Here is a 12,114-nt window from a genome sequence, read left to right as displayed (position 1 = left end):
CTTTCAGGGCATAAAGGATGCATTCCATAGTATACACCAGTGGGTTTTCTTTTAAATGTGTGTATATATATATCCCCCAGGCTTCTACTGCATACTAGATGCCGTGTTAACCACAGCCACTGAAAAGTGTGTTGGCTCCTGACTTCCAGAACTTGCTCGTGGGAGAAAGACTAACACAACGTGTTTGGTAGTGATGGGGACAGGCTAAGAACACTGACATGGAAGGAACCAGGCAGATGACAGCAGGGAGGATAGGCAGTTAGAGGAACTGAGGAGAGTGGGATGGGTACCCAGAGTCAGATGGGAGAGGTTACCACATTGGCAGAAGAGGTACCCTAGCCACTGTCATGGTGGCTATATCTAGTAGACAGTTTGGTGTCTCCTGTGTCTTCTTGTGGCCCACTGACTGCAGCTGCAGTGAAGATGGGTCCTACGCCTGTGGATGGCGTCCCATATCAAGCAACTATGTGCTGATGGTGTTTTGTTTTGGGCATAGAGAGTTGATGCTCTTGAGAGGTGACCTTCGGTGAACGGGGGTGGGGGGTGGGGGTGGGGGGTGGTCCTGACATTTCTCATTGCTTTGACAAAATGTCTGAGAAGAGCAACTTAAGGAAGGAGTTCTAGTTTCATTTCTGTTGCTGTAATAAAATATCCCGATAGAAGGCAACATCTGGGAGAAAGGGTTTATTCAGTTAACAGTTCCCGACTGCAGTCCATCCCTGTGGGGATGCCAAGACAGGAACTCAGCAGCTGTTCACTCCATAGTGCTGAGCAGAAAGGAAATAAATGCATCCTTGCTTGCTTGCTTCTTTCTTACACTCTTCAGGTCCCAGTTGTCTAGGGCAGTGGCTCTCGACCTGAGGGGCCCAACTCCTTTGGGAGTTGCATATCAGATATTTATATATTGATTCATAACAGCAGCAAAATTACAGATATGAAGTAGCAACGAAATAATTTTATAGTTGGGGATCACCACAACATGTATTAAAGAGTCTCAGCGTTAGGAAGGTTGAGAATCACTGCTCTAGGAAACACCGATCTTCCACAGGCAAACCCACAGGCCAGCCCAATCTAGATAATTCCTCGGCTGAAGCTCTCAGGTGATATTTGAGGTTATGTCAAAGTGACAGTGAAAACTAACCCTCACAGAAATGTTCGTTTTGACTCAGTTTGAGAATGCACGTAAGGAAAAACCATGATGGCAGGGGTGAGAGGCAGCTGGTCACACGTATGCCTAGTCGGGAAGCAGAGACATTAATGCTGGTGCCCAACTCACTTCCTCTTTTTCATTCAAATGTGGACCACAACTCATTCCACAGTTCCTCAGAGGGTCCCTCAAGTGCCAAGGTTCATTGCTCAGCCCAATCACACATGCTTTCTGGAGTTATTTTCCCTGTCTCTCACCCCAGTTCTGGGTTCTGGGTAAAATGTCTGTGCACACTCCCCTGCCTCAGACCTCTTGCCGTAGGTGAACCCAAACTAAGACGCTGCACAAGTAGAGATTTTGAAGCCAAAGGAAACCAAGGTATCCCCAGACAGAGCAGAGAGTGTGGTCGTTTTGAAAAATAGCCCCTGGGTTTATCTATGCTGAGGCCGCTGACGTCCTCCAGACCTATTTGCTGGGTAGTGGTGGCCGAGGGCCACAGGCTGAAGACAGTAGAGACTGTGGGGAATCAGGAGAAGCCAGGAGAGTCCCTTCTACTTTCAGACTTTCCCCTCCTCCATAGCCTCATGCTGGTTGCAATGTGCCTCTGATCCTCCGCAAAGATCTCCAGGATCTTTTGGGAGGTGGTGCTGTGTCGGAAATTTTCTTCTGGAATTTTCCCGGATGAACGTTCTAACACTCAGTGGCCTGGCACCCTTCGGAAGCTGGATCTATCCTCTGCAGGGAGACAGCCCCTGTTCCATGCTATGCTCGGAAGTGTTGTCTGTCAGCTGCTTCCACAGCCAGCCAGCCAGCCAGCCCCAGCAGTGTGGTAAGCAACAGCCAATGGCAGAAAAAGAGACAGAGACATAACATAGGCATGTGTCTGAAGTCAGTCAGGAAGCCCATGGTGGCCCGAGTCTGGGATGCAGAAAATAGATCTTCCAGATGAAGCCTCAGGGTAACAGGCTAAGCTGTGTGCTTCCAGAGGACAAGGAGCAAAGGGACCCACCCCTCTGCTTTCTGGACCCATGGTTACTGGCAGCACAGAGGGCAGTAAGGAGCCAGGTACCATCATAACAAGGAGGAAATGTCCCCTGGTTGGCCGGGGCCCCACTGCTAACAGCAGGTTCTGAGAAACCCTGTCCTGCTCAGAGCCTCTCAAAGCAGCTAAGGCTTAGCCACGCCTCTCCAATCCTAATTCTAAGGCCATGGGTTACAATGGGTAAGAGGCAAAGGAAGAGAGAGAGTGGATGGGCCCTGCAGGGACTGAGGACTCTAGCCCTGCCTATAGGATGGCAGAGAATGGAAGAAAAGGGATGGGGGATGGGAGATGGGGGGAGGGAGGGAGGGAGGGAGGGAATGATATAAAGATATAAAAAAGTCCTTCTGAATCAACAACATACATCATCTTCTTGAAGTTAGGGCAATAAAACTGTAAATGTTTTTATTAAAATTTAAAGTTTGAATAAACAAGAAGCAGATACATACCGATTGTAAATTTAAACCTACAGCCAGTGCTTTCGGTGTTGTTGCTTTTTAAAATTGAAACAGTGTTGCGCTGTGGAGCTCAGGTAGGCCTAGAACTCATTATATAGCCCAGGCTGGCCTCAGGCTCATGGCAATTCTCCTGCCTCAATCTCCCAAGCATTGCGATTATACGTGGGAGCCACCCTGACTAGCCAATAGGTGCCTTTAAATAGTTTTTATCACCATGATTTATTTATGGGGATGTTACATATGCCGCTGCATGATTTCAAGGACAAAGGACAAGTCTTTGGAGTCCCTTCTCTCTTTCCACCATGTGGGTCTTGAGGATCAAACTCAGATCATCAGTGTGAATGGCAAGTGACTTTACTCCTGGTATCCCCTCACTGGTCCCTGAGACATCCTTCAAATTTTTTTTCTTTCAAAACTATTTTAATTACATGTATGAGTATGTCTGACCACATAAGCATAGATTGGCTCCATGGCGGCCAGAGGCATCAGGCCCCCCTGTGCAGCTGGAGTTACAGATAGTTGTTAGTGACCCGGTGTGGGTGTTGAGGACTCAATCCAGGTCCCCTGCAAGAGCAGCAAGTGCCCTTAATTAACCGAGTTATCTTTCTAGCCCCTAATCGGTGCTTTTCAGGACAATTCTAAGATGCTCGGCTCTAAGGCCTCTGGGTTCTGTGTAAGCGTTTCTCTGCTACAGAAAACTTCAGCACAATTCGTGAAGCACCAGATCAGGCCAAGGATGTGCCGGAGGCATTAAACTAGATCTTAAAAGAAAACTGAGTCACCATCTGTAGCTACCCCAGACCCTCACCCCAGTCGTAGCCACCCCCAGCCCCTCACCCCAGGGGTGGTGTAAGTACCCTCCCATGGCCAAGTTCCATTACCCCATGGGTTATTGCTGAATCCAGGGTGTAAGAAAGAGATGTTCACAAGTGGCCCTCCTAGGCTAGCATGAGCCTCAAGGATCCCACTGATGCCAACCAAACTCCTTTGCATACTAATGACAGAGGCCCATAAAGAAAAGATCACCCAAGGTAACAGCAGGGAATGGAGGGCAAAGACCACCCTGACAAAATGCTCCATTCTTTGTCCCAAATTATTGCTTATTGCTATTTGCCCTGCTCAAGAATACGTGCAGTTGATGCTGACCCAGAACCTTCCTTTTATATTTTAAAGTGTGTGTGTGTGTGTATGCATATGTATGCACTAATGTGTGTGAATGTGAATATGTATGTGTGTATTGTATTCATATGTGTATGTGTACATGCAGGTGTGTATGTGTGTATGTGCATATACTCATACTCTATAGCATTTTCCTTTGGCATTCCTCTGTTAAGAACACACATCTTACCTGCTCAGAGTAGCTACTATTCTTTTTCAGACTCAGTTCAGATGTCATCTACTCAGAAGACCTCCTTGACCTTTGTACACAGTCAGTCCTCTGTCAGAGAGCCCTTAGTTCTTTCCTCCTGTCACGTGCGTCTAAAATGTCCTCATTATTAGCTTACTGTGGTCTCCTCCATAAAGACTGATACTGCTAACTGTTCTACCAGCTTCTAGAGTGAGTCTGGGAGTTGTGCATTCAACTGCCAGATATTTTTTGAGCACCTACTATGTGCCCAGTATAACTTTAACACCTGACATCCAGATGAGAGCTATTACCTCTTGCTCTAGGGTGGGATGCATGGAGTTTCCTCCAGTAGGCTGTGCATGAGGGCTCCCTATTTTCTAAAGAAGGAACAAGACAGACCAAAGAGAGGCTGCTGGTCCAGCACACAGCGAGCAGGTGCTGGGCTAAGGTGCCCTCAGGCTCTGTTCCTGCCTTTCCAATTATTTGTTACTATGTCCCAAATTATTGCTCAAACTAGAGACACAAGGTTTCATTATTTTATGTTTAATAGTATCTCTTGCTGTTCTGGGAAATACAACCTGCTACATGGAGCCCTGTGGAGTTACAGCTTCTCTACGGAAGTCTAGTGAGAATTTTATGCATGAAAACAGAGTGATAGGAAAGGAATTGAAGTCACTAGCCGATGGCCCTGAGTGCACACTGATAGTGTGTTTCCTTTTCTTGCTCTTCATACCCAAGGTGTTTGTCTTTTGTGTCCTTTTGTCACAATTCATAGTGCCCTCAGAATAAAAGATAACTCAAGCAGAATCTTCAAATACTGGGTGGCGAGGGTGAGGTCAAGTTTGTGGAGCATTCCCAGTAAGGATCAGTGGGCAATGCAGGCAGCAGTCCCCTTTGCAGTTTCTGCAGTCTGCATCAGTTCCCTGTCTCCCTACATTTGTCCTTTATAGAATGTCCTAGAAGTGAAACCAGAAGGTAGCTGTTTGGGTCTGGCTTCTTACACTTAGTGCAGGGCATTCAACTCCATTGGTACTGTCTGGTAGGCTCTTTCTCTTTCAGAGAATGGCTGTCTTGCAGCTTACCCCAGGCCTGCTTCCCAGCTCTGGGATTCCTTAGATGAAGTTCAGTGAGAACCTCAGGCGACAAAGCAGATGAGAACTGAGATTGAATGATCTGGCTGAGCATGGGGAGAGTGGGGTGAGGCTGTGTCGTGGCCTTGGAAGCTCCTGTTACAATCTGCAGGATTCTTTGGAACATACTTTGAAGCCTGATTTTAATGCTTAGAGAGTTTCATTGTCCCTTTTAACATATCTCCAGTTTCCTACTGTAATAATAAGTGTCCTGTGCCTGGGGACACTCAGGCCTGGGACACTCTAAGACATCCACAAGACTCACCGTCTCCATTCCCATATCTTTGCAGAGGCTTCAATTTTCCAACTGCCTCTGTTTAGCACTGCAAACTGTCTCTGAGCTCACTCACCCTCCCCTCCCCTGTCCAGTCTCTGCTCATAGACTCTTAACTCTGTCTAGCCTGCTAAGCAACAGGATTACTCATAGGCCTGTGTGCCTGCTTCCAGATAAATGCTACATGGGACAGACCTTTGTTTTGCTTTCTTTTCCTGTTGCTGTGGTAAAATAGCCAGACAAGACTTCAAGAGAGAAAGGGTTTGTTCACCTCAGAATTCTGGGTTGCGTTCCACCGTTGCATGGAAGTCAGAGCAGGAACTTGAAGCAGCCAGTCACATCCACAGTGAAGAGCAAAGAGAATTGATGTCTGTGTGTCTACAACTCAGTTCACTTCCTCTTTTATACAGCCCTTGACCAAATCCAGGAAAAGGTGCCTTTAAGATGTGTTCTTCCATATCAATTAACATCACCAAGTCAGTTCCCCCTAGACATGCCCATAGGCTAACCTGAGCTAGACAACCCCTCACTGAGACTCTATTCGCAGGTGACTTGACAATACTATGAGCTGACAGTTAAATCTGAGTATCTCATTCCTCTATCTTAAATGCATAGAGAGTGTCTGGGAGATTGCATGTCAACAACACTGAGAGAGCTAATGACAATGGGACCTGATATCAGGGAACCCTGAACCGGTGCTGACAGGTCTGAACTGGTGCTGACTGCTTCACTTACACCTTTGTTATCTTTACATTAACCACCTGGACTCTTTGACCCTGGGTTTCCTCCTCTGGAGAATAGTAATAATATAAAGTAATGCCAAGTAACAATATAAAGCTCTAGTAGCCACATGCTGTAACTATTACCACAAGTTAGGTAGCTTTCAAAAGCTACCTTGTACCAGAGCCATGCACCACACAGTTCTGGAGGCAGACTTTCAAGTCAGGTATCAGCAGGCCCCGCTCTGCCTGGCCCTGGCAGTGAGGATCCTTCCTCACCTCTTCCAGCATCTACTAAACACTCCCAGTCATCGGCCCCTTGGTTTTTTTTAGCTTCATACTTTCCTTTGGCTCTGGAGTCCTAGCTGTTTCTCCGTCTGGTTGGCACAACACTCCTTTTTCCTCACTGGACTCTGTACTTGGTGATATCACCCTGTGGATTCTACAGAGAACATTCAAGGAAGGTTGTTCCAAATTCAGTTCTTGGCCAGCCACCCAGCCTCTCAGAAGACAGAGCCCTAGAAATGGTCCTTGGAGCAAGTCTTTTGGTTGGCCGATGACGCCAGAAGGTATTGATAGGGTGTGTGAGAGGGACAAAGAGAACCCAGGTGTCCTTGGGAAGGTGTATTGCAAAGCAAATCATTACTGCAGTGTACTGGCTGGTTTCGCATGTCAACTTGACACAGGCTAGAGTTATCACAGAGAAAGGAGCTTCAGTTGGGGAAATGCCTCCATGAAATTCAGCTGTGGGGCATTTTCTCAGTTGGTGATCAAGGGGGGAGAGGCATTGTGGGTGGTGCCATCCCTGGACTGGTAGTCTTGGTTCTATAAGAGAGCAGGCTGAGCAAGCCAAGGGAAGCAAGCCAGTAACATCCCTCCATGGCCTCTTCATCAGCTCCTGCTTCCTGACCTGCTTGATTTCTAGTCCTGACTTCCTTTGGTGATCAACAGCAATGTGGAAAGTGTAAGCTGAATAAACCCTTTCCTCCCCAACTTGCTTCTTGGTCATGATATTTGTGCAGGAATAGAAACCCTGAGTTTCTATTCATACATACAGCCATAGCTCCATCCCAGGGAAACCCTGGGGAGCAGTGTGGTTCTGTCCTCAGGATGAGTCCTCTGGAGGGAGAGAAGAAGACGGGCATCCTCCTGCATGCCTTCCTGGTACCCTGTGCATGGGCTTCAGAGAAAAGAGTTATATAAATAGTAGCAGAGGGGTAGGTGGACACCACCAACGTTTTGGAACAGTCCTTTCCAAAGAGGTGCACCATTCTATTAACACATGTTAGGTGTCTCCTAACCATATGCCTGGACTAAAGCCATGATGCTGGACAAGACAGAAGCAGCCCCTGCCCCCTGGGGTGTCATCTGGGAGAAGACAAGGGCACTTAAATGGGCTGTTGCTTGCCAGGGCTGTGGACACGCTGAGGGCTTTTAAAGAAGGAGGAGATGCCAGGGCCCAGGGGGAGAGGAGGCTAGAAGTACTGGGCGGTTGCAAAGGTTAATGCCTATGTAGGAAAACCACGACTTTGTAGGGGGCATGTGGAAAGAGAATGTGGATGCTCTGAGGACCCTGAATGGGTGTGGGATGGGGGAAGGGGGAGGAAGGGAGGCTGCAAATGCCGTGTTGAAGATAAAGAAGAGTTTCTGAAGAGTGCTCACCATTGAACTGAACGGAAGCTGTACATGGTGGGAAAAGTTTTTTCTGTTGACTATGCTCATACTGAGCTAGAAGGGGTGTGCAAGAATGGCAGTGGGGGTCTCTCAGCTCTTATGATCCTACTTGTGTGTGTGTGTGTGTGTGTGTGTGCATATTCATACATGTCCATGTTCCTATATGTGTGTATATAGGGGTACATTCGGAGGTTAAAGGATATCTTCCTTTATGGTTGTTTGCTCTATATTTTGAGATAAGGTCTCTCACTGAACCTGGAGCTCACGGATACAGCTAGATTGGCTGGGTAGCAGACTCTAGGGATCCAGCTGCTTCTGCCCTGTTAGAGCTGGGATTACAGACACAGAGTACCACACCCAGTTTTTACGTGAGTGCTGGAGACAGAGTTAAGGTCTTGGTGTTTATGTGCTGACCACTTAATGAACTGAGGCCGCTGACCAACTTCTCTTCTTGAGCCCTGCACCATTGTGTGAGTGTCTGTTATTTATATGTCTTCCCATGGATGGGTACTTGTGAACCGCATCCAATCTGGGCTCTTGCGAATAGTGTTGCTATGGATATTCTAGGAGGTGTATCAGGAGGCTCAAATACAACACAGCACCCCTTTCAGCTAAGCACCTGGTGACCACAAGCAGGATTTTCAGGCATCCATTTTCAGAGGTTTTTCCAGCTTCTCCCCCATTCTTAGGCAACTGGGGACATCAGGGCTGTGTTGTGGCTTCCCTATACTGATTAAGCACTCTGTATTGCTCAGTGTTAATTATCTCCTGGAGAGAATGTAGTAGTACCTGGAAGAGGGGCTGCTGGACATGCCGTGGGTGATTATCTTGATTGTATGGAGGTGGGGGTGCCCTCCTGCTGTGGGTAGCCCATTCCCTAGATTGTGTAAGGAGAGGAAAGGAGCTGGGAAGCAGCAGGGATTCATCTTGCTCTCTGTTCTTGATCGTGGATGTGGCTTGACCGGTTCCTTTAAGTTCCTGCCTCCTTGGCAGACGGTGTCTGCCAGAATGAACCTTTTCTCCTTTAAATTGCTTTTGGCAAAGCATTTTACCACAGTATTGGAAAAGAAACTAAGACGTTGTCCATAGCTGCCCACCTGAGAGGAAGGATTTGTCTCTTGTCTGGGTGTTCACTCGCAGATGAAACACATACATCACCCTCCAATGGAAATGGTCCTCCTGTTCACTAGAGTTCTGGTGTTTCCATGCCCCACACAATTGTGTGCCTGTGTGTTCATTCGTGTGTGCCTGTGTGTGTGTGTGTGTGTGTGTTTTGGGGAGATCCCAGGCTCCAATCCCCTGAACATGCAGCAGGTGTGTATGTGTGTGTGTGTGTGTGTGTGGGGGTGTGTTGGGGGAGTCCATCCCTGAGAGGTGGACCCTCTGCAGCCCCAGAAGCCTTTGCACCTATGCATCCTTCGGACCTTTTTCTCCAGGTATTTTTGCCTCCTTAGCACTTGCATGCCCACTTTAAAATTGAAATCCACTCCTCCCCCGACACCTCCTATGTATCTTTCCTGCCTTATCAACCTCAACTTAACATACCACAACGCCAGCTGTTTAACATACCGCAACGCCAGCTGTTTAACATACCGCAATGCCAGCTGTTTAACATACCGCAACGCCAGCTGTTTAACATACCGCAATGCCAGCTGTTTAACATACCGCAACGCCAGCTGTTTAACATACCGCAATGCCAGCTGTTTAACATACCGCAACGCCAGCTGTTTAACATACCGCAACGCCAGCTGTTTAACATACCGCAACGCCAGCTTTTTAACATACCGCAACGCCAGCTGTTTAACATACCGCAACGCCAGCTGTTTAACATACCGCAACGCCAGCTGTTTAACATACCGCAACGCCAGCTGTTTAACATACCGCAACGCCAGCTGTTTAACATACCGCAACGCCAGCTGTTTAACATACCGCAACGCCAGCTGTTTAACATACCGCAACGCCAGCTGTTTAACATACCGCAACGCCAGCTGTTTAACATACCGCAACGCCAGCTGTTTAACTTGTCTTTTTTCCTACCCAACCCAGGGTAAATCCTAAGAGGCCAGGGATTTTTTTCCCCTCTGAATCCAGGGCTTCAAATGTGCCAGGCAAGCACTGTACCACGGAGCTAATCCCCATCAAAGGCAGGGTTTTTAAGGATCTTGTTCTAGCTCCTCAGATCTGAGAGTGCTGCGAGGCACATTCTAGGTACTCAGCAAATATAATCATTTGCCACTTGGAGGTGGGGCACAGAGCTGGGAGAGGGCTGAGTGTCTGCCAGTGCTCACTCTGCAAATCATTAGCACCACATTAAAGACAGTCGTGGGTATGGATACCTGTAACATCAGGGTTCCTGAGAGCTTGCAGGCCAGCCACTGAAGTGTGAGCCGCCACTGCAGTGGGAGATTCTGCATCAAGGAGACCCTAAAACAGCAACAGAGGAAGCCATCTGATGCACATACCACACACACACACACACACACACACACACACACACACACACAAAGGACCTGTACTCAGAGAATCTTTGGATATTTCATCTAGTGAACATGGTAACTTACATGATCTAGAGGGTTCAGGCCAGACATTCATGATGCAATTGAGAGACAGGTAAAATGTGAGATGACCCAGACTATAGCTCACAAGGTAGCACACTCACGGTGAGCAAGACTTTTATATGGAGAAGTGCACTCTAAAATACCAATGTAAGACAAAATAGCAAATATATAAACTAGTTACTGTGACAGTGTTAATTGTCAACTTGACAGGATGAAGGGTCACCTGAGAAATGGGCCTCTGGGCATACTTGTGGGGGAATTATCGTGATTACATCAATGGATGTCGGAAGATCCATCATCAAGAATATTTTGTTTCGATTTTTGCTTCTGCCCCAGGGAGGCACAGTTGGCAGTCTGTTCTGAAGGGGTGCAGGCTCCAGTCAACTTACTTAGGAGCAGTGTATATATGTATGTTCTCTGAGTCAGGGGAGACACACAGAATCCAAATCCTACAGTACAAATAAATACACACAATGGTGAGTGCATTCAGACCATACAACAGGTCTTTCTTTCTTTTTAGTTTTGGCTTGTCTCTGTGTCTGTGGTGTGCAAATGTTTCACCAGTGTTTGTCTTAGTTATGTTTTGTATTACTGTGATAAAGACCCTGACCACACGCAACTTGGGGAAGAAGGGATTTAATTCATCTTCCAGTTAATGGTCCACCACTGAGGGAAGTCAATATCCTCAGGAACTCAAGGCAGGAACCAGAGCGGAAGCCTTGGAGACAGGTGGCTCACTGCTTGCTCAGACTGCTTTCTTATATCACCCAGGACCACCTATCCTGGGATGGCCCCAACCACCGTGAGTGCGGCCCTCCCGTCTCAGTCCTTAATGAAGAGCATGCCCTACAGACTTGCCTGTAGGCAATGTGACATTTTCTCAACTGTTTCCTTTTTCCAAATAGCTCTTGACTGGGTCAAGTTGACAAGAAACTAACGAGGACAGTGTTTGTATATATTTGGGCACGCATGTGTGTAGATGAAGGGAACCTACAGGTCAATGTCGGGTGGCTTCCTCAATTGCTCTTCTTAAAATTTGAGACAGGGTCTATCACCTGAACCCAGGGCTCACCCATCCCACGAGTCTAGCTAGCCAGCTTCCTGCCAGGACTGCCTTGTCTTGTCTCTGTTTCCTGAGCCGTGGAAATACAGGTGGGCTGCCATGTCCACTGGCATTTCCATGGAAGCGGAGGACTGACGGTGGTCTGCTTTACCCACTGAGGTAACCTACCAGCTCCCTTTGCGTTGTTTTTACTGGTGAGTGTGCATGTATGCATTCACATAAAGTGAATACATAAAATGTACAGATACAGTGTGAACCGCAGTTCCCTTCTCACTGTGGGTCCCTAGGCTCAGCTTCTCTTCCCTGAAGGCAGGCTCCAGAAATCTCGAAAGTGATAACACATCGTATACTCCCTTCAGTGTGTTGCTTCCTCCCTACCCCTTAATAAGTCTCAGAGATACTTCCATCCTAGGGTATAAAGAGATACTTTTAAAAGGCCAGAGAGTATTCCATAGGAGGGCCTAATGGCCTTAACCCATCCATGGGCATGGCTGATGAGTCCAGTCTCTGCCCATCACAAGCAAAGATGTGTATCATTTTTTTTTCAGAGAGGAAGGGAGGGAGGAAAGGAAGAGAGAAGCAGGAAGGGAAGGAAGAAGAGTAACCCACAAATATGGGTTTGGAATCTGACAAACATTTTCGGGCACGCGTTGTAAGTTCCAGGCCTGTTGTTAGACTGCAGAATTCTCGCCCTTGAAGCCAAC

At 47.5% G+C, this 12,114-nt stretch overlaps 1 long non-coding RNA gene across 1 annotated transcript in view; it reads left to right on the top strand.

Moving 5' to 3' along the window:
- Banf2os overlaps positions 1–12,114 on the top strand; it is a 148,719-nt gene that overhangs the window by 93,751 nt on the left and 42,854 nt on the right. The gene's annotated exons all lie outside the window — the stretch shown is intronic.

The sequence above is a fragment of the Mus musculus genome, chromosome 2 (assembly GCF_000001635.26).
Source record: "Mus musculus strain C57BL/6J chromosome 2, GRCm38.p6 C57BL/6J".
NCBI lineage: Eukaryota > Metazoa > Chordata > Mammalia > Rodentia > Muridae > Mus > Mus musculus.
The sequence above is the reverse complement of the archived record's forward strand: the minus strand, read 5'-3'. Positions and strand labels throughout refer to the sequence as shown.